A 19,831-nucleotide genomic window follows, 5' to 3' on the forward strand; every position below is an offset into this window, starting at 1 on the left:
AGTGTTGTGCCGACCCTCAAACCCTGCCTCCCACATAACCCCCCACCTTAAATTCCTCCATATACCTGTCTAGTACTGTCTTAAACTTCACTAGTGTATCTGCCTCCACCACTGACTCAGGCAGTGCATTCCACGCACCAACCACTCTCTGAGTGAAAAACATTCCTCTAATATCCCCCTTGAACTTTCCTCCCCTTACCTTAAAGCCATGTCCTCTTGTATTGAGCAGTGGTGCCCTGGGGAAGAGGCGCTGGCTGTCCACTCTGTCTATTCCTCTTAATACTTTGTACACCTCTATCATGTCTCCTCTCATCCTCACAGCCGGTTTTCCAAACAGCCGGTTAGCAGATTCGTAGAATTTAACTGGGATTATCATATAACCTGAAGAGACAAAATTACTTTTCTGCACAGATTGAAAAGTCTAGATTTGGACAAGCTCATCGTCCCCCCATCAGAGGTTTCCATGCCTATGAGGACCCAGTAGAATCCAGCATCACATTGCCTCTTTATCTGTTTCAGCACTAATGCTATCATTCTAGAAATCCTGCTCCAAACCCTTCTCAGAACTTATTCAGCAATCTCTGCTAAGCACAATTCTAGAATCTTTTATTTCCAAAGTCCTGACAACGAATCTGAGAGGTTCACAGAAATGGACCCAGGAATGAAAGGGTTAACATTTGAGAAGCATTTGATTGCTCTAGGCATGTACTCACTGGAGTTTAGAAGAATGAGGGGAGGAATCTCATTAGAACCTATCGAATGTTGAAAGGTCTGAATAAAGTGGATGTGGAGAGGACATGTCCCATAGTGGGGGAGTCTAGGCCCAGAGGGCACAGCCTCATAATTGAGGGATGTCCATCTAGAACAGAGATGAGGAGAAATTTCTTTAGCCAGAGGGTGGTGAATCGTTAGGATTCATTGCCACAGACGGCTGTGCAGGCCAAGTCATTGGGTAGATTTAAAGCAGATTAATCAGCTTTTAATCAGTTCTTGATTAATCAGAGAGTCAAAAGTTGCGGGGAGAAGGCAGGAGAATGGGGTTGAGAGGGGTAATAATGAAGCAGACTTGATGGGCTGAATGGCCTAATTTAGCTCCTATGCCTAATGGTCTAAGACAGGAAACGATATGGCCAATATAATTTTTCAACACTCACTATTCCTCCCAACAGCTCCAACTTAGTGGTCCTTTGAGATCTGCTTGGGTATCAGATTAAAACCCAAACCCATCATGTCCAAAACCAAACTGACCCGGACCTAAGGACTTCCAATTTCCACATGTTCCTAAGAATATAGCAATCTCAGACATGCTCTTCATCTGCTTGAGGTCAAAACACCAAATAACAGAGTAACTGTGCCGTTAGACCACAACTCTGCAAGGCCAGGTCTATTTGCCTGACTCTTCTCTCGGGATGTACACCCTACTGAACTCATTGCATGCATTCAGGGCCCTAGAGGCCTGGGTCAGATGAATTATATTATTTGGACGTTAACAGAATAAAGTGAACCCAAGGTGATGTGGGTCAAGCAAACGTAATGCTTTGGTTTTGGTTGCAGGAACTAATGAAACAATGTGAGCAAGCTGAAGGTCAGAAACACCAATCAAGCCTTAACAGATGTTGATATTGTCAATAAAGACAAGATTATCTTGATGTCTGTGGCTGCCTCAATCTGTCTTCCACCCTTTTCCCTCTCAAGCTTTCTGGCCCCCTCTCTTCCATGCTCCCTCACTCAGAGGTATTTAAATAATTGCCCCGAGTTACACAAGGCAAATGAGCAAAAAGTTGCCCTAGTTTTTAGGAGGGAGGATGATCAGAGGGTTTAAGGAATTAATTCCAAACCACTGTCTAGGCTGCTGAAGATATACCTTAACTTGTACTCTCTGTACAGCGACAGGAAATATCAGGTGATTATATAGCTCCGGGCAAAAGTCTTAGCTAAGGAACTTAAGACTTTTGCACAGCACTGTATTTATCAAAGTGGAGCAGAGAGTGTGTTTATAAATCTGGTGGGAGCAAAGGATGGTGAGAATAGTGAGGGCGGAACGCTGCAGGAGGGCTGCAGGACAGATAGAAGAGAAGGAATGCCAGGGGCGACTGGTGGCATAGGTGCAGACGTACCCAGCCCTGAGACTCCAAGCAGGGTTATTTGTTTCCAAACAACTAGTTTATTGATCATTACAGCATGCCTTTCTGGTGTTTCCCTCTCCCTTCTCCTTTTCTCAACCATTATTCCCCTCTTCCTGCCCCCTTTCCACTGTCAGTCCACAATAGAGACCCATATCAGAATCAGGCTTATCAGCACTCACATATGTCATGAAATTTGTTTCCTGCAGCAGCAGCAACAGTAGTGCAATACATAAAATTACTCCAGTACTGTGCAAAACTCTTACCCTATCTGTGCCTAAGAGCTTTGCACAGTACTGCAGTGAAAGGATGCGGGGAACTCAGGAAGACTATTGGTTTCGAAACCAATGTGAAAAGAACATGAGTGTCAATGTGGTCAAGTCAAAAGAGATGACTGTGGCCATCAGGAAGACACAGGTCAACCACTCTCCATTGCACATCAATGGCTCTGCTATGGAGAGCGTGAAGAACACAAAGTTCTTTGGTGTGCACATAATGGACAATCTAACATGGACCCACAGCACCTCCTCTGTATTGAGAAGGGATGGCAATATCTATACTTTTTGAGGTGATTGGGGTGTGCAAGGCTCCATGCCCCCATTCTAACAACTTTCTACAGGAGATCTATCAACAGTGTCCTGTCTGGCTCTACCATTGTGTGGTAAGGAAGTTGCATGGCATTGGATTGCAAGACCCTACAGAGGATAGTAAAAACCTCCAAGAGGATCACTAAGGTCTCTTTTGCCCCTATTTTGTGACATTTACTGGGGGTATTGTATAAAAAGGGCCCAAAGTATTGCTGAAGATCCCTACCACCCATCCCACAATTTCTTTGGACCCACCACCATCAGGAAGAAGGTCATAAGGACCAGAACTGCCAGACTGGGTAACAGCTTCTTCTCTCAGGCTGTGAAGACTAATGAATATCCTGGCACCACTGAGGTCTTGTCACTAGGACAGCGAGCTATTTACTACTTAGAGTACTGCTTACTCTTCACCTGTGCTGTACAGTTACATGCATTTTGAATTACATTTTATTGACTTATTGGTGGTACATTTTGTTTTATATGCTGCGCATGATATAAGTTTTGTAGCCACACCATGGTCCAGAGGAATGTTGTTTTATTTTGTTGTATATGATGTACGGTCAGATGACAATAAACTGGAAGTTGAACTTGGAGGAGCTAGGAGGGATTCAGAAAGAAGGCTGTGAAATTGAAAAGTGAGCTTTGTTAATCAGGGACTTAATAAGGACTCGGGGAGATGGATGAATGGAAGAATGTTGATTTAGAATTTATGATGGGAGGCCAAACATGAGAATAGACTCATTCTAAATATATTTTTTTCCTTTTCTTGGTGGACCTATACTGCCATCTCACTATATCCTAGCCCAGGTGATGTGACCTACTAATTCTTAATGTTGGGGACAAAGACTGCCCAAGTTCTTGCGAAAACAGCTAATGGGAACAAGGATATCCATAGTCTGTTGATTCGACACAATAGACCGTTACAGTGCCTGGAGTTGTTATTGTTTGATCCCAGGTCAGTGGGATGATGTAATGGTCTTGTGATAGTGGGGTGATGCGATGTCACATGATGGTATGGTATAAAAGAAAAGCCCGTGACTGTGACACAGTTCTTACTTGTATTTTACATTGCAACCCTGTTGATGCTGGTAGGCTGATTTGGTAAGATGCCACCGGCTTTGTTTGGTGCACAAACTGTATTTTCCCATACAGTTTAATATCAGAGAGTGAAGACATTACCAGCATTATCCAAACCCAAAGGATTGGCTAAAGTTAATGATGTTTGGTGTTTTGGAAGTGATCTGACCTTTTAAATCTTTGTTTGGGAAATTGTGGCATGCACATTTGAGTTAAACCCCTGAAAGGTCAGGAAGGTTTGTGCAGTGACCACGCTCCAGCCAAAAGGTCAGTTATTTCTTTGTGATTTCTTCAGATAAGGCACCTCTCAGCTGTGATTGGCAGATTAATCATTTCTTCAAAGGAATCATTGTTTCGGGAAAGACTCTCCTTAATAACTGTATAAATCATATGACTTTTGAATTTACCGCTTTAAGTCTGTGCTTGAATGGGAACTCGTTAAGAACTATTTCCGAGTTTGAGTGTTTGTTAGATATAGCTACATAACTGTTTACCTCCAGTTAAGTTAGTTGTTTGTTTACTTTTCTATGTTTTTGAGCAGAGGTTAATAAATTTTGTTGTTTGTTTATAAATCTGGACTCAATTTCATATCTATTGCTGCTGGTTCATAACATTCTTCTACACGAGATATTATGTCTGTGAAAATAGGAAGTGGGATTTTGGGTAAAGAATGTCTCAGCTGATGACTCCTTATAGTTACCCAGAATGTGTGGGTTGATTTCTGTTGATCTTAGATCTCTTGGGTTCCTGTGATCAATTGGTAAGATGGAAACTAAAATTTACAAATTAATAAATTTGGATAATAAATTTTGTTTGTTTATAAATCTGGACTCGATTTCATATCTATTGCTGCTGGTTCATAACAAAAATTGGGGGCTCGTCCGGGATTTTGAACAAACTTAGAGCTTATTGATTGTTAACTTAGCGATCTGATTGAGAAAAGGGAAATACCCGATTCTTCTGTTTGATTGGTTTGTGTGTGGTAATCAGCAGCAATGAATGCTGGGAACTTTCTGGAATCACCAACCCCTGTGGCATTAGTGAAAGCGAGAAAGGGTAAAGTGATGGAAATTGCTAAAGCACTAAAACTTACAGGGATATTGATGGCTGTGACATAGTCAATGATTCAGAGAAAAGTAGCTGAGCACTATGTTGTTGCAAAGTTGTTTGATGTAGAGGTATTAGATAAGTTTCCAGTAAGTAAACTTGAGATGCAGCTACAAATGGAACAAATAAAGTTAGAGAAACTTAAAATGGAGGTGAAGCTAGAGAAGCAGATAGACAGAGGGAATTTGAGCTAGCAATAGTGAAGTTAAGGTCCGAGATCAGTCCTCTGGTTCCAGGAAACTGTTTGTTGTTAGTCAGGAAATTAAATTGGTTCCTCCATTTAATGAGATGGAGGTTGATAAATACTTCCAGCATTTTGAGACAGTTGCTCTGATTTCAGAGTGGCCAAAAGAGAAATGGCCAATCCTTATACATTGTTTAATTAAAGGAAAACCACAAGTTTATATAGCTTTAACTGCTGATCAGGCACTTGATTATGATACTGTGAAGCAGTGTATACTTAAGGCTATGAACTGGTTCCGGAACCTTATAGAGAAAGAGTTAGAAATTTGAAGAAATCTGTGAACCAGACTTATGTGGAATTTGCCTGTGATAAATCTGTGTGTTTTGGGCGATGGGTCAACTCTAAAAATGTGAATGAAGAATATGACAACTTGAAAGAGTTAGTTTTAATTGAGGAATTTAAAAGGTGCATCCCCATTGACATAAGGATATACTTAAATGAGAGGGACACTGCTACATTACAGGTGTCTACTAAATTAGCAGATAAATATGCTTTAATCCATAAGAGTAAGTTTCCTCCAGGTAGAACCTTTAAAAAAAGGTAGCATGGTAAACCAAAAATTAAATCAGAAGTTAGTGAGAAAGGTAAGGATGAATGGAAACAAGTGAAGGAAAGACATTTTGGTCCTATTTGTAATTATTGCAGGAAATCTGGTCATGTAATAGCTAACTGTTTCCAACTGAAGAAGGAGAAGGAGGCAGTCCCAGATGCCTGTGTACACCATATTGAAACACCTGTAAACCAGCAGGATTCGGGAAATTCAAAAGAAGATTTGTCAGGGTCTGACCAAGTTAAGAGGGGGTATGATCATTTTAGGACTGAGGGATTTGTATCCTTGAAAGAGAGGTCCACTCAAGTGCCAATAAAAATTCTTAGGGATATGGGGGCTTCTCAGTCACTTATGTTAGACAGTGTTTTAGAGTTTAGTGATGAGTCTGACACTGATGAGGTAAACTATATACGAGGTGTTGGGAGTGCTCTTATGCCTGTACATCTGCATAGAGTAATTTTAAGGTCAGGGTTAGTTTCAGAACCTGTTAAAGTAGGACTACAACCCAGCTTACCCATGAGTGATGTTTGTTTATTGTTAGGAAATGACCTAGCAGATAGACAAGTTTTTCCTGGTGCAGTTGACAACTAAGCCCATCCTTGATGATCCAAAGATGGATTCTAACATGTATTCCTCCTGTGTAGTAACCCGAGCCACGGCGAAAAAGACTGCTGATGTGGATGGTCTGTGCAGGATGGGTCTGCTACCCATAACCGTTCAACTTGGGATTCAAATTTTGACAATTTGTCAGTAATTTTCCTACCTTCATTGTTTGATCAAGATCCTTGTAGTAAGTCTGATCATGAAGATTTGTCTATGTCTTGAAAGGAGTTTATAGCAGAACAAAGTAGAGACCCTGAGATTGTCAAATTAAAAGAACAGGCTCCCCCAGATAGTGAAATTGAGAAGGTGCCTGTTGTTGTGGAAACAGAACTAACAATCGGACACGGAGGGAGATCGCTTCAGAACGCCTTTATTGTAGTATGATATCATGGAGAGCTCATCCCCCTAAAAGCGGACTTCCGAGACTCTGCCTGACAATGGCTCATGCTTTTATTTATATCCCAAGCATTTGAGAGAAAAACACATAAATCAGGAGGAGGAACTTCAATGGCAGTTCTGCTGAGTAGAACAAAGAAGTACATAGTTATTTTAATCATCCTGACTGAAAGGCACATTTTCAGCAACACAGAGTACATTAGTCACAGTAGACTTTAATTTTACATTTGAAGATCATTAACCCTTCTTTGCTCAATACAATGTCAACTCTGGGTATTTTCTTCCACAGTGCCAGTAGAGTATTATTTTAAGAGTGGAATGTTAATGAGGAAGTGGAGTGCACCTACAATTCCTGCAAGTGAGAAATAGGCAGTTGTTCACCAGGTAGTAGTTCCTAAAGTCTATAGGAATGAGATTTTAACGTTGGCTAATAGTACGCCCTTGGGTGGCCATCTAGGTGTGAATAAGACTGTGAACAAGGTTTTAAAACACTTTTACGGGCCTGGTTTAAGAAAAGATGTGGGGACATTTTGCCGAACTTGTCACACTTGTTAGGTCATGGGTAAACCTAATCAAGTTACCCCAGTGGCCCCACTGCAACCTATTCCTGCATTCGGTGAACCGTTTTCCAAACTTATTGTGGATTGTGTAGGCCCATTGTCAAAAACTAAAACTGGCCATGAATATTTGCTGACCATCATGTGCACAGCGTCCAGGTTTCCAGAGGCAATACTTCTCAGGGACATAACAGCTAAAAATGTAATAAAGGCTCTTATAAAATTCTTTACCTATTTTGGGTTGCCTAAGGAGATCGTTGCATGGGAAATGAAAAGGATTGGGATGAGGGTGTACATTTGCTTTTATTTGCAGCATGGGTTCAGTGCAGAAATCCTTAGGTTTTAGGCCTCTTGAAGTTGTGTTTGGGCATAGAGTTCGAGGACCTCTGGCACTGGTAAAAGAACAGTGGACTAATAAAGAGGTGCATACTAATTTTCTGGATTATGTTTTAAAATTTAAGGAAAGATTACAAAAAGGTTGTAGCTTAACAAGGGAAAAGTTAAAATCTGCTCAGGAGAGAATGAAAACTTGGTATGATAAGGAAGCTGAAATGAGGTCATTTAAGCCAGGAGATAAGGTGTTCATTCTTTTCCCAGTGCAAACAAACCCTTTACAAGCTAAATTTCATGGTCCTTATGAGATTATATCTAAAGTTAATGATGTAGATTATGTGGTAAAAACACCAGTTCGAAGAAGGCCAATACAGCTTTGTTATGTAAATATGATAAAACCATATTATGAGAAACAGTCTGCTACGATGACTGGTGTGGTCAATAATAATGAGTTTGATCCCTCTGGGAACCTGATGGATGATCATTTTAAACCGAACATTATTTCTGCCTGACTAACAATTTCGACAATTCTGGAGAACATTGATGAGAAATTACCTCATTTACAGCCACAGCAGAGGCAGCAGATGAAGCAGTTAATTTTGAAATATAGGGATTTATTTCCAGATGTTCCTAAAAGAACCACAGTAGCTTTACATGATGTAGATGTTAGAGATGCCAAACCCATAAAACAACATCCATATTGGATGAACATGGGAAAATGTGCACTTGCCAATCACGAAATTAAATATATGTTACAAAGTAATATTATTGGACCTTCTATTTCAAATTGGAATTCACCTTGTGCCATGGTGCCTAAACCAGATGGTAGTACAGTATTTGGTTTTGTACTGGTTACAGAAAGGTGAATGCCTTAACAAAAACAGATGCGTATCCATTCCCTAGGGTAGATGATTGTGTGGACAAAGTTGGAAAAGCAAAGTACCTTATAAAGATTGATTTATTAAAAGGGTATTGGTGTGTTCCACTGATGGATAGAAGTAAAGAGATTTCTGCATTTGTAACACCATCTGGGTTATATGAATATAATGTTCTACTGTTTGGAATGAAGAATGCACCAGGAATTTTCTAGATAATGATTAATTCTGTGATTCATAGGTTAAAATATAAAGATGCCTATATTGATGATTTAGTTACAGGGAATGACACTTGGGAAGCACATATCACTGCAGTGGAGAAACTATTTGCAAGTCTTTCAAAGGCTACCTTAACTATTAACTTAGCTAAAAGTGAATTTGGCCATGCCACTGTGACCTACCTTGGTTATGTTGTGGGTCAAGGTAGGTTGGCTCCTGTTCAGGTAAAAGTTCAGGCAACTTTGGATGTTACCACTCCAACTGGTAAGAAGGCTCTCAGAAGATTCTTGGGAATGGCAGGATATTACTGCACATTCTATCAGAATTTTGCTGACATTGCCTTTCCATTAACTAACCTCTAGAAGAAAGGTGAAAGATTTGCTTGGACAGTGTTTTGTCAGGAGGCATTTGATAAATTGAAAATTATCCTATGTCATCAAACTGTGCTCAGGTCACCTGACTTTGAAAAATAATTTTCATTAGCTGTGGATGCCAGTGATGAGGTTGCAGGAGCAGTGTTACTCCAAAGAGATGATGGGGATGAGGCTGATCATTCGGTAGCTTATTTTTCCAAGAAATTTAATGAGCATCAAATAAATTATTCAACCACAGAAAAAGAATCATTATCCCTTGTTTTGGCTCTACAACATTTTCATGTGTAGGTTGGTGCACCTCAGACACCACTTGTGGTTTACACCAATCATAATCCATTAGTGTTTTTGAGTAAGATGAGAAACAAAAATAGAAGGTTGTTAAATTGGAGTTTGATTTTACAAGATTATGATATTTTATTAACTCATATTAAAGGCAACTAATAACTCGTATTAAAGATAATATGGTTGCCGATTGTCTGTCCAGATGTTGAATTTACAATGTAATTTTTTATGGAGTGATATTTTAATATTTGTAACACTCCTACTGTATATTAGTTTGTAAGGTGCTGTATAATAATTCTATGTATTTTGTGTATGTTGTAGATTTTATACAATTGTATATTTTTTTGTAAATATTTTGTAATATTTTTGTAAATAGTAGTTAAAATCATGATAGACCAAAAATTTCCCTTTTTGGTGGGGGGAGGTGTTACATGCCCATAGTTTGTTCCCAGGACAGTGGGATTATGTAATGGTCTTGTGACAGTGGGGTGATATGATGTCACATGATGGTATGGTATAAAAGAAAAGCCCGAGACTATGACGCAGTTCTTACTTGTATTTTATGTTGCAACCCTGTTGATGCCGGTAGGCTGTTTTGGTAAGATCCCACCGGTTTTGTTTGTTGCACGTTTGTTTTTCCCATACAGTTTAGTATCGAAGAGTGAAGACATTACCAGCATTATCCAAACCCAAAGGATTGGGTAAAGTTAACAATGTTTGGTGCTTTGGAGGTGATCTGACCCTTTTGAATCTTCGTTCAGGAAATTGCAGCATGCACATTTGAGTTAAACCTCTGCAAGGTCATGAAGATTTGTGCAGTGACCACCCTCCAGCCAAAAGGTCAGTTACTTTAAGACACTTCACTTCTTCATGATTTCTTCAGACAAGGCATCTCTCAGCTGTGATTGGCAGATTCATCATTTCTTCGAAGGAATCGTTGTTTCGGGAAAGACTCTCCTTAATAACTGTATAAATCATATGGACTTTTGAATTTACCGCTTTAAGTCTGTGCTTGAATGGGAACTCATTAAGAACTATTTCCGAGTCTGAGTGTTTGTTAGATATAGCTACATAACTGTTTACCTCCGGTTAAGTTAGTTGTTTGTTTACTTTTCTATGTTTTTGAGCAGAGGTTAATAAATTTTGTTGTTTGTTTATAAATCTGGACTCAATTTCATATCTATTGCTGCTGGTTCATAACGTTCTTCTACACGAGATATTATGTCTGTGAAAATAGGAAGTGGGATTTTGAACATTGCAAACCAGATTTATGTATGGTGATCCTCACTGCAGATTATACCGTTCCCTTTAGCAGAACATTCTCTCCACTGAGTCATGTTGCAAATCTGAAATCAAAGCTGCAGTTGCTGGAAAAATAGTCAGCAGGTCAGGCAGCATCTATGTAGAGAGACACAAAAATAATGTCTCAGGCTGATGACTCCTTATAGTTACCCAGAATGTGTGAGTTGATTTCTGTTGGCCTTAGATCTCTTGGGTTCCTGTGATCAATTGGTAAGATGGAAACTAAGATTTCCAAATACTATCCCTGGTCAAGAATGTCCTTCACCATTTCAACCAGCTCCAATGTAACCCACCACCAGTCATAAGCTTTCTGCTTTCAGGGGAGGATTGCTCTTCACAATAACTCAGTTAACCCCAACCGCCCCTGTCTGTTAGCGTTTCTCCCTGCTACTGAAGGAGATGTAACACCAGTCCCTTCACTCCTTCCATCACCATCCATGCAGGGACCTGAATGAGTGAGGCAGAGATTCCCTTGCCCCTCTTCTCACCTGGTTTACTGCATTCAGTGTTCACAAGAAGGCTTTCTCTCCATTGGGCAAACCAGATGTAGAGTAACCAACTGTTTTGCAGATCATCTGTGCTCTGTCACAGTGAGCATCTCAGCTTCCAGTTGCATATTTCCCACTCCCACTGTGAGCTATCTGACTTCTCCACTGCATCCAAGAGGCCAAAAGCAAATTGGATTAACAACATCTCATATTCTGCTTGGGCAGCTGACAAACCACAAGCACGAGTATTTAATTTACGCATTTCAGGTCATCTATGTCCCTGGTGCTCTCCCCCGCACACTCACTTACCTACCTGGTTTTCTTTGTCCAGTTGTTCCATCCCCATTCCATTTCTCCACCTGGATTCACCTGTCCATTCTCCCCTTCTCACCTGGTTCAGCTATCACATGCCAGCCTCTATCCCGCCACCCCTTCGATATGTTATACACTGGCACTTTCCTCATTCCTCTCAGTCCTGATGCAGGATCCAAAACACTGACAATTCCTTTCTCCTCCACAGATGCTGCTCGGCCCAATGCATTCCTCCAGCAGATGAATTTTTGCAACATATTACTTCTTCTTTTGTCATTTTCAGGGATCAATGGACTTGCACCTCAAGATCCCTCTTCATATCAATGGTCCCAAGGATTCTCCCATTTACTGTATGCATTTCCTTTACATTTGACCTCCTCACAGCACCTCACACTTAGGAAGATTAAACTCTTGTTGGTTATTTCTTGCATTTTCTGTTTTTTAAAATTTCAGATTTCTAGCATCTTCAGCTTTTGAAACACAGCTGGGAGCTGTTGAGGTTTGGGGTGGGCTTACCTCCTGACTCCTCACGGATCTGGCCACAAACATGTTTGTCCTGTGCTGTTCCAGAGGGGAGGCTGTAAATCTGAAACCCAACGGGGGATGGCACACCCCAGCCAAGGCCATACACCTGGCCCACACTCTGCACCCTGGTTCCAGTACTACCTGTGCACTGGTAGTAGTCTGCAGTACCTGTGCTGTGTTGGTGGATGAATCATGGAAACATCCTCAGATTGCCCAGATCGCATTGCGATATCCAACCTTAGAGTCCAGATGCACAAGTATGGTGTCTCGTCCCAGTCATCCGTAGAAAACTAAGTGTAATGCCCTGGTTAAGATTTCTACTGTGATGACGTAAATATTTCATTTTAACAGTTCTCTGCAAAAGCAGTGTGTCCTGCTGGTGCAATGTTTTGGTTTTGGCTAAAGAAGCCCTGCTGTTCAGATTAGGAATATTGTGTCAGCCAATCAAGATGGTGGGGTCTAGAGAAAGTTCTAGAGAGAGCGGGGAGGAGAGAGATTTGTGACAGAGTAGTCTGGTTTGTGGTATTTTTGATGGGAACTGCGGAGCGGGACAGAAGGGAAGCTGTTGCATAATGCCATGAGGAGGAGAATCCCCATTGTAAGAAGTGATTTGTGCAGATTAATGGGTCCAAGGAAGAGGGCCAATATACCTGAGAGAGAGAGCCAGTTTGTTTGAGATGGACTTTGAGGGAAGTTCGGACTGTGGCGGGTGCTTTCACGCAGACTGTGTGTTCAGCATCACGAGTAAAGTTTATACCCAGCTTTGGAAGAGACAAGCTCCAATGGTTATGTGCACAGTTAGACTGGTTTAACTGTAATGGACCTGTTTATTTCTTTCTTTTTCTCTTTCTTTTAATAACTGTTTGATAAAGCTGAAATTGGTTAATATACTTTAGTTTTATGCTGGTGTATGATCTGTCATTTCTGGGCTATCAACAATTGTGTATGGGCAGTATTTAAGCAGCATTCACTTAAATAGAGGTTCCTTTAATCAGAACATTACAAAATTCCTGTTTGGTTGAACCCCAAATTATACAGACCCTCAATGTATATTGTTTATGAAAGGTGGCCTTCTCACCGCTGAGTCAGGTGGCTGTTACCAGAGCTGGCTAACTAACTGAGTTTGCGTACCATCCCTGTGACAGGGTTACTTAAGTAAAGCTCTTGATTTGTTAGTTATATTTACTCTCTCTGCTCTCTCATGGCTCTGTGGCTAGACACAGCTTGTACACCATCTATATATGGTCACTGACACCAATGTGGTTGATGGAATCTCAGATGGTGACAAGGGGGCTTACAGGAGTGAAATAGATCAGCTGGTTGAGTGGTGTCACTCAATGTCAGCAAGACCAAGGAACAGATTGTGGACTTCAGGAAAGTGATATTGGGAGAACATACTCCAGTCGTTGAGGGGTCAATGTGGAAAGGGTGAGCAGCTTCAAGTTCCTAGGTGCCAATATCTCTGAGGATCTCTCCTAGATCCAACACGTTGGCTTGGATGTTTTTACTGTGATTGCAAGACTGTAATGTAGAATACTGCAAGTCTGGTTCACTGGGTCACTGGTGAGGCCAACAGCTGGGGATTTGTTTGCCTCGGTCGTCGCATGGACAAAACCTTCATGTTGTGGTGTTGCCTGTAGCAGCCAACCAGGAGAGACTACACCGGGGCAGTGTGGGAGGGAGCAAAGGCCTCTATAGGCATGCTAGAATATGTACTGGGTTGGGATTTGGCCCTTCCCATTGGTGCTGCCCTCTAGTGTTCGCTCTGTGGAAGTCAATCCGGACCAGGACAACATCCCATGCGCCATCAATCTACAGGCCAAGTCATTCAGGGACTTGGGCTATGGTTTTTTTTGTGTATGCTTTTTTTCTGCTATTGTAACTACCGTAGATTCTGGATTATAAGCCGCTACTTTTTTCCCAGATTTTGAACAGCTTTGAACTCTGCGGCCTTTAATCCGGAGCGGCTAATACATGGTTTTTTTTTCATGCCGCCTCGTAAACATTTTGCCTCGTAACAGTAGACCAATGAAATTGTACGATAAATCAAGCGCACTTTCACAATTAAATTATTGTAAATCAGTCATTTGTACTCACCCTCATCAACATGGAAAATACTCGAAGAAAAGCAAGACCCGAGCGCGTCACACCCGAGCGCATCAGACCCGATTAGACCCGATCGCGTTACGCAAGCGCGTCAGACCCGAGCGCGTCAGACCCGATTAGACCCGATCGCGTTACGCAAGCGCGTCAGACCCGAGCGAAAACGCTGCTTTTAAGTTAAAGGCTGCAGTATATATATTTTTACCAGTCGCTAGGAGATATTGGAATGTTGTTCGTGCTGTTCAGTAAAAAAGTATATGCAACGTAATTTGTGTTACCGATACGTATGTATATTTAAAAGTAGCGGTGCGGCCTAAAATCCGGTGCGGCCTTTACAATTAAAAAATTGATTTTATTTCTAAAATTAGAGCCAGCGGCTTTTAATCAGGTGCGCTCTGTAGTCCGGAATCTATGGTACATATGAAATGTACTGGTGCCGTGTGCTGTTGGTTATGTGTTTTGCACCTTGGCCCTGAAGAAGCCTGTTTCATTTGGCTGTATTCATGTATGGTTGAATAATAATTGAGGTGAGTATGACTCCCTGCCCCCTCCTATTTTAATGAATTTTTACAGGAGAACCATTGGGATTGTCCTGAGCAGCTGTATTACCATCTGATATGGGAATTGCAAGGCATCTGACTGCAGTCCCTGCAAAGAGTTGTGAGGACTACTGAGAGGATCCCCCATAGGAGATAGTTATCAGGAGTGTTGCGTGTGCAGGACCCTTAACACTGTCAATGGTCCCTTCTATTCGGCCAACAATCTCTAACCCCCGACCATCAGGCAGGAGATACTGTAGCATTAGGACAAGGACTGTTAGGGTAGGGAAACAGTTTCTTCCCCCAGGCTATGAGATGACTGAACTCGTTGACACCAGATATGAATCTCATCATAAGACCATAAGATATAGGAACAGAATCAGGCCATTTGGCCCAACAGGTCTGCTCCACAATTACATCATGGCTGATACAATTTTCCTCTCAGCCCCAATGTCCTGCATCTTCCCGTATCCCTTCATTTCCTCACCAGTCAACAATCTATTAACCTGTGCCTTAAATACGTTTGTATACATAAAGACTTGGCCTCCACAGCTGCCTGTGGCAAAGAATTCCACAGTTTCACTACTGTCCGGCTAAAGCAATTCCTCCTCATCTCCTTTCTAAAATGATGCTCCTCTATTCTGAGGCTGTGTCCTCTGGTCTTAGACTCTCCCACCATAGGAAACATCCTCTCCACATCCACTCTATCAAGGCCTTTCATCATTTGATAGGTTTCAATGAAGGCACCCCTCATTCTTCTGAATTCCAATGAATACTGGCCCAGAGCTATCAAACGCTCTTTACCTGACAAGCCATTCAATTCTGGAATTATTTTCATGAACCTCCTTTGAACCCTCCCCAGTTTCAGCACATCCTTTCTCAGATAAGGGGCCCAAAACTGCTCACAATGCTCCAAGAGGGACCTCACCAGTGATTTATAAAGTCTCAACATGACATCCTTACTTTTATAGTCTAGTCCTCTTGAAGTGAATGCTGTTACAATACAGCAACAATGAATACAGAATTGAGACAGTTTTTTTATAAACAAATAAACATTTATTTATATTCTGCTCAATAACAATGGAAAGTAAACAAACGACTACCTTAAATGGAAGTTAACTGCTACACGGCAACTCGAACAGTTCTTAAAGCGATAAATGCGAACACAGTTCTTAAAGTGATAAATGGGAAAGGCCAAATGATTTATACAGTCAATTAGGAGAGACTTTCTTGAAGTAACAAATTCCTCAATGACATGATGTTACTGCTGATCCCAGCCGAAATATGCCTTGCCCGAAGGATTCACGATGAAGGAAATAAAAATGGCTTGAAGGAACTGACCTTTTCCTTGGTGAATAACACTGCGCCCAATCCTTTCTGCTGTTAAAATGCAGGGGCTATCTCAGATGCAGGTTACTATTTCTGGAACAAAGATCCAATAAGGTCTATCCTGTATTAAACCACCGACAACACCAACTTTACTTGATCCTCCGGGTTTCCGTACTTCGGTAAATCTTCACTCTCCAATACATGGACTTTAAAATTAAATCGAAGATACATCAAACATAACTGGCAGTGATTTTCAAAACAGCCGGCACAACGACAATGTACCTTACAGTAAGAACCAAAACTCCACTTTAAAACAAAACTACGTCATGAAACCAAATACGCAGCATAACGGAGTAACGGACGACTTAAACGACGTCCCAACAAAAACTCCTGCATGATAGCAGACTTTTCCCATTTCATACCTGTTAGAACAGGCCATCATACGACCTCACACTGGCTGGAAAATGACTTCATGTGACCTCACACTGGCGGGAAAATACATCACTCCACCATCACAAGACCAGTACATCATGCTCACCAGATACTCAATTACATCATGGTCATAAGACAATCACAAGATACCCAAGAGGTATGTAACAATGCTAACATCACATTTGCCTTCTGCACCACAGATTCAACCTGCAAATTAATCGTTAGGGAATCCTGCACAAGGGTTCCCAAGATGCTTTGCACCTCAGTTTTTTGTATCTTATCTCCATTTAGAAAATAGTCAACTCTTTCATTTCTTCTACCAAAGTGCATGACCATACACTTCCCCACACTGTATTCCATCTGTCACTTTTTTGCCTATTCTTCTAATCTGTCTAAATCCTTCTGGAGCCTCTCTACTTCCTCAAAACTACCTGCCCCTCCACCTATCTTCATATCATCTACAAACTTTGCAAGAAAGCCGTCAATTTCATCATCCAAATCGTTTGCATATAATGTAAAAAAAATCAGTTCCAACACAGCCCCCTTTGGAACACCACCAGTCAACCAGAAAAGGCTCCCTTTATTCCCACTCCTTGCCTCCTGCCACGGTCTCATCATGTATGAAGTGCCAATAGCGTTGTGCTGTTTACTTTTTAACTTGTATCATATATGCAGCCTATCGTTTGTCAATTTATTTGTGGTAACGTTAAGTTATGTGTTATGTGTGTACACCTTGGTCCAGAGGAAAGTTTTGTTTGGTGATATACATGTGTACGGTTGAATAACAATAAACTGAACTTGAACGTGAACTTGAATTACACTTCAACTTCAACTTGATGCAATCATGCATGACAAAGGCACTCAGTCGCTGTACTTCATTAGGAATTTGAGGTAATTTGGTATGTCACCAAAGACTTTTGCAAATTTCTGCAGATATACATTGGAAAGCACTTTGGCTGGATGGTTAACTGCTTGGTAAGGAGCCTCCACTGGAAAGAGACCTCAGAGGGTTTTAGACTCAACCAGCTCCATCATGTTTGCAAGAACATTTTGAAGAGGCAGTGCTCCAAGACAGCAGCATCCATCATTAAGGACACTTACTAAGTGGGACATGCCCTCTTCTTTTTGCTACCATCAGGGAGGAGACACAGGAGCTTGAAGACCCACACTCAATGCTTCTTCCTCTCCATTATCAGATCTCTGAACGGTTCATTAATCCATGATCACTAACTACCTAATTAAGCCTGATTCTGTTCTGTCCAGCTGTTTCTGATTGTTTTAGGTGTGTGTGCCTTCATGATCCTTTAGCTCTATTTTAATAAACAAATTTTAGCAATGTTGTTATTTTAACAGGTCTTGCTAGGTTTCTGAAGTTTTAAAATGTCAAACATGCTATCAAAATTAAAGCTTTGGCACCTGATCTTCGAGGATGGTATCCCTCTGCCTCTCAAACCCATTCTGTTATTGTAGCCAGCTCACTGTCCTGAGCCGGGCTCCCGGCAGCAGATTGGGCTCAGGACCGCACTGTAGTTTTTGCTGACCTTACAGGCCACCGGACTGCACATATTTAGTATTGGTCGGTAACAGATTAACATGCAGTTCTGATGGGTTCCTACCCTCCTCCCATCTTTTCTCCTCATCTCCCTCACTTGATTCCATGCTCCACCTGCCTTTCCAATCAGTTTCCATCATCTACAGACCTTTGTTGCCTCCACCTACCACCTCCAGCCACTTTTCTCCCCCTTCGCTCAACTGCCTGTCAACTCTGTCATCATCAATTAACTGGACTCTGAAGACTTGCACTAGTTCCTCAAGCACAGTTTATTCCCAAGAGCAACCTGACTCCTGTCACCAAACTGTTCTAAAGTTTGAACAAAGTGGTATCAGTTTTACACAGAAATGGACTAATTACATACAGATATTGACCAATCAAGGACGTTCCAATTCCTTATTTGCATAATCAATCACCAATCACACAAGTATTAACAGACAACATAATCTACATGTTAAAGCCCCAGAATTTGTAAAGTAACTGACCATTTGTAATGGACACCCTAGAATCCGTAGCTTGCATTGTTACCTTGTCTTGGTATGCCAAATGGCTCTGGGCCCCTGCTATGCAAAGGGGAGATATGCTCTTCAAAGGCCTTTCTTGTCTGTGCTCTCTGTATGCCACCTGTAAAATATCCTCTCCCATACATTATCTTAACTATTCCTTATCACGATTTTCACACCCCTCCTCACCTGGATTCACCTATCGCTTGCTAACTCTGGTACTAACCTTTCCTCATATCTTTACACTGGCTATGCCCCCCTTGAACCTTCAGAACCCACTTGAAAGAGGTACAGGAGCCTTAGGACTCACACCCCAAGTTGAGGAACAGTCATTACCCCTCATCCATCAGGCTCATGAACCAAAGGAGATAACTTCACTTGCCCCATCATTGAACTGTTCCCAAAACCAATGGACTCACTTTCAAGGGCTCTTCATCTCATGCTCTCAATATTTATTGCTTATTTATTATTATTTCTTCTTTTGTATTTGCATAGTTTGCTGTATTCTGCAATCTGGTTGAATGCCCCAGTTGAACAGTCTTTCATTGATTCTGTTATCGTTATTAGTCTATTGATCTATTGAGTATGCCCACAAGAAAATGAATCTCAAGGTTGTTTATATGTACTTTGACAATAAATTAATTTAGAATATTGATATAGGATCTTGATCCAAAACGTTGATTGTTCATTCTTCTCCACAGATGTTGCTTACATTTCCTCCAGGGATTTCCCTAAGTTCAGAAAAGCTCTTCAAAACTTTTGCGTGTCCATTCTTGATGTAACTCATGGATGTCATGCACTGCTGACCACAACGTTTTCTTCCATCACCTTTTCCCATCACTGCAAGATGTTCGAGCTTCTCTTTCAGCTGGTCCCAGAAATTCCAGCTGCCGTGTTCTGATTGATGATGTCATCTCTCTTCTTATTCCAGCTTTTAAAAGACATTTGGACAAATACGTGGATAGGACAGGTTTAGAGAAATATGGGCCAAATTGAATTAGCTTAGATCTAGTGTTTTCCTGGCATGTATGATGAATATATTCTTCTCGGCCTTTCAGCTGGTTAGAGATATCGACTTTAACTGATGTTTCGGTGACAAGCTCTACCACCTTCATCAGGGATGATATTTGGGCACGTATATTCTGGTGGTATTTATACCCCCGTTGTGAATCCCTCCTGATTGGTTAGTCCTCATCCAAGATGGGACAACGGAAACCTGACTGGATGAGGACTAACCAATCAGGAGGATAAGACGAGGGAGGTATAAATTCGACCGGGCTAGACTGGCTCAGGCATCATCCCTGATGAAGATGGCAGAGTCTGTCATTGAAACATAGGTTAACATCAATACCTGTACCTGGCTGGAAGTCTAAGAAGAGTGTATTGGACTTACTTGGGTAGACAACATGGTTAGAATGA

The sequence above is a fragment of the Hemitrygon akajei genome, chromosome 31 (assembly GCF_048418815.1).
Source record: "Hemitrygon akajei chromosome 31, sHemAka1.3, whole genome shotgun sequence".
Classification (NCBI taxonomy): Eukaryota; Metazoa; Chordata; class Chondrichthyes; order Myliobatiformes; family Dasyatidae; genus Hemitrygon; species Hemitrygon akajei.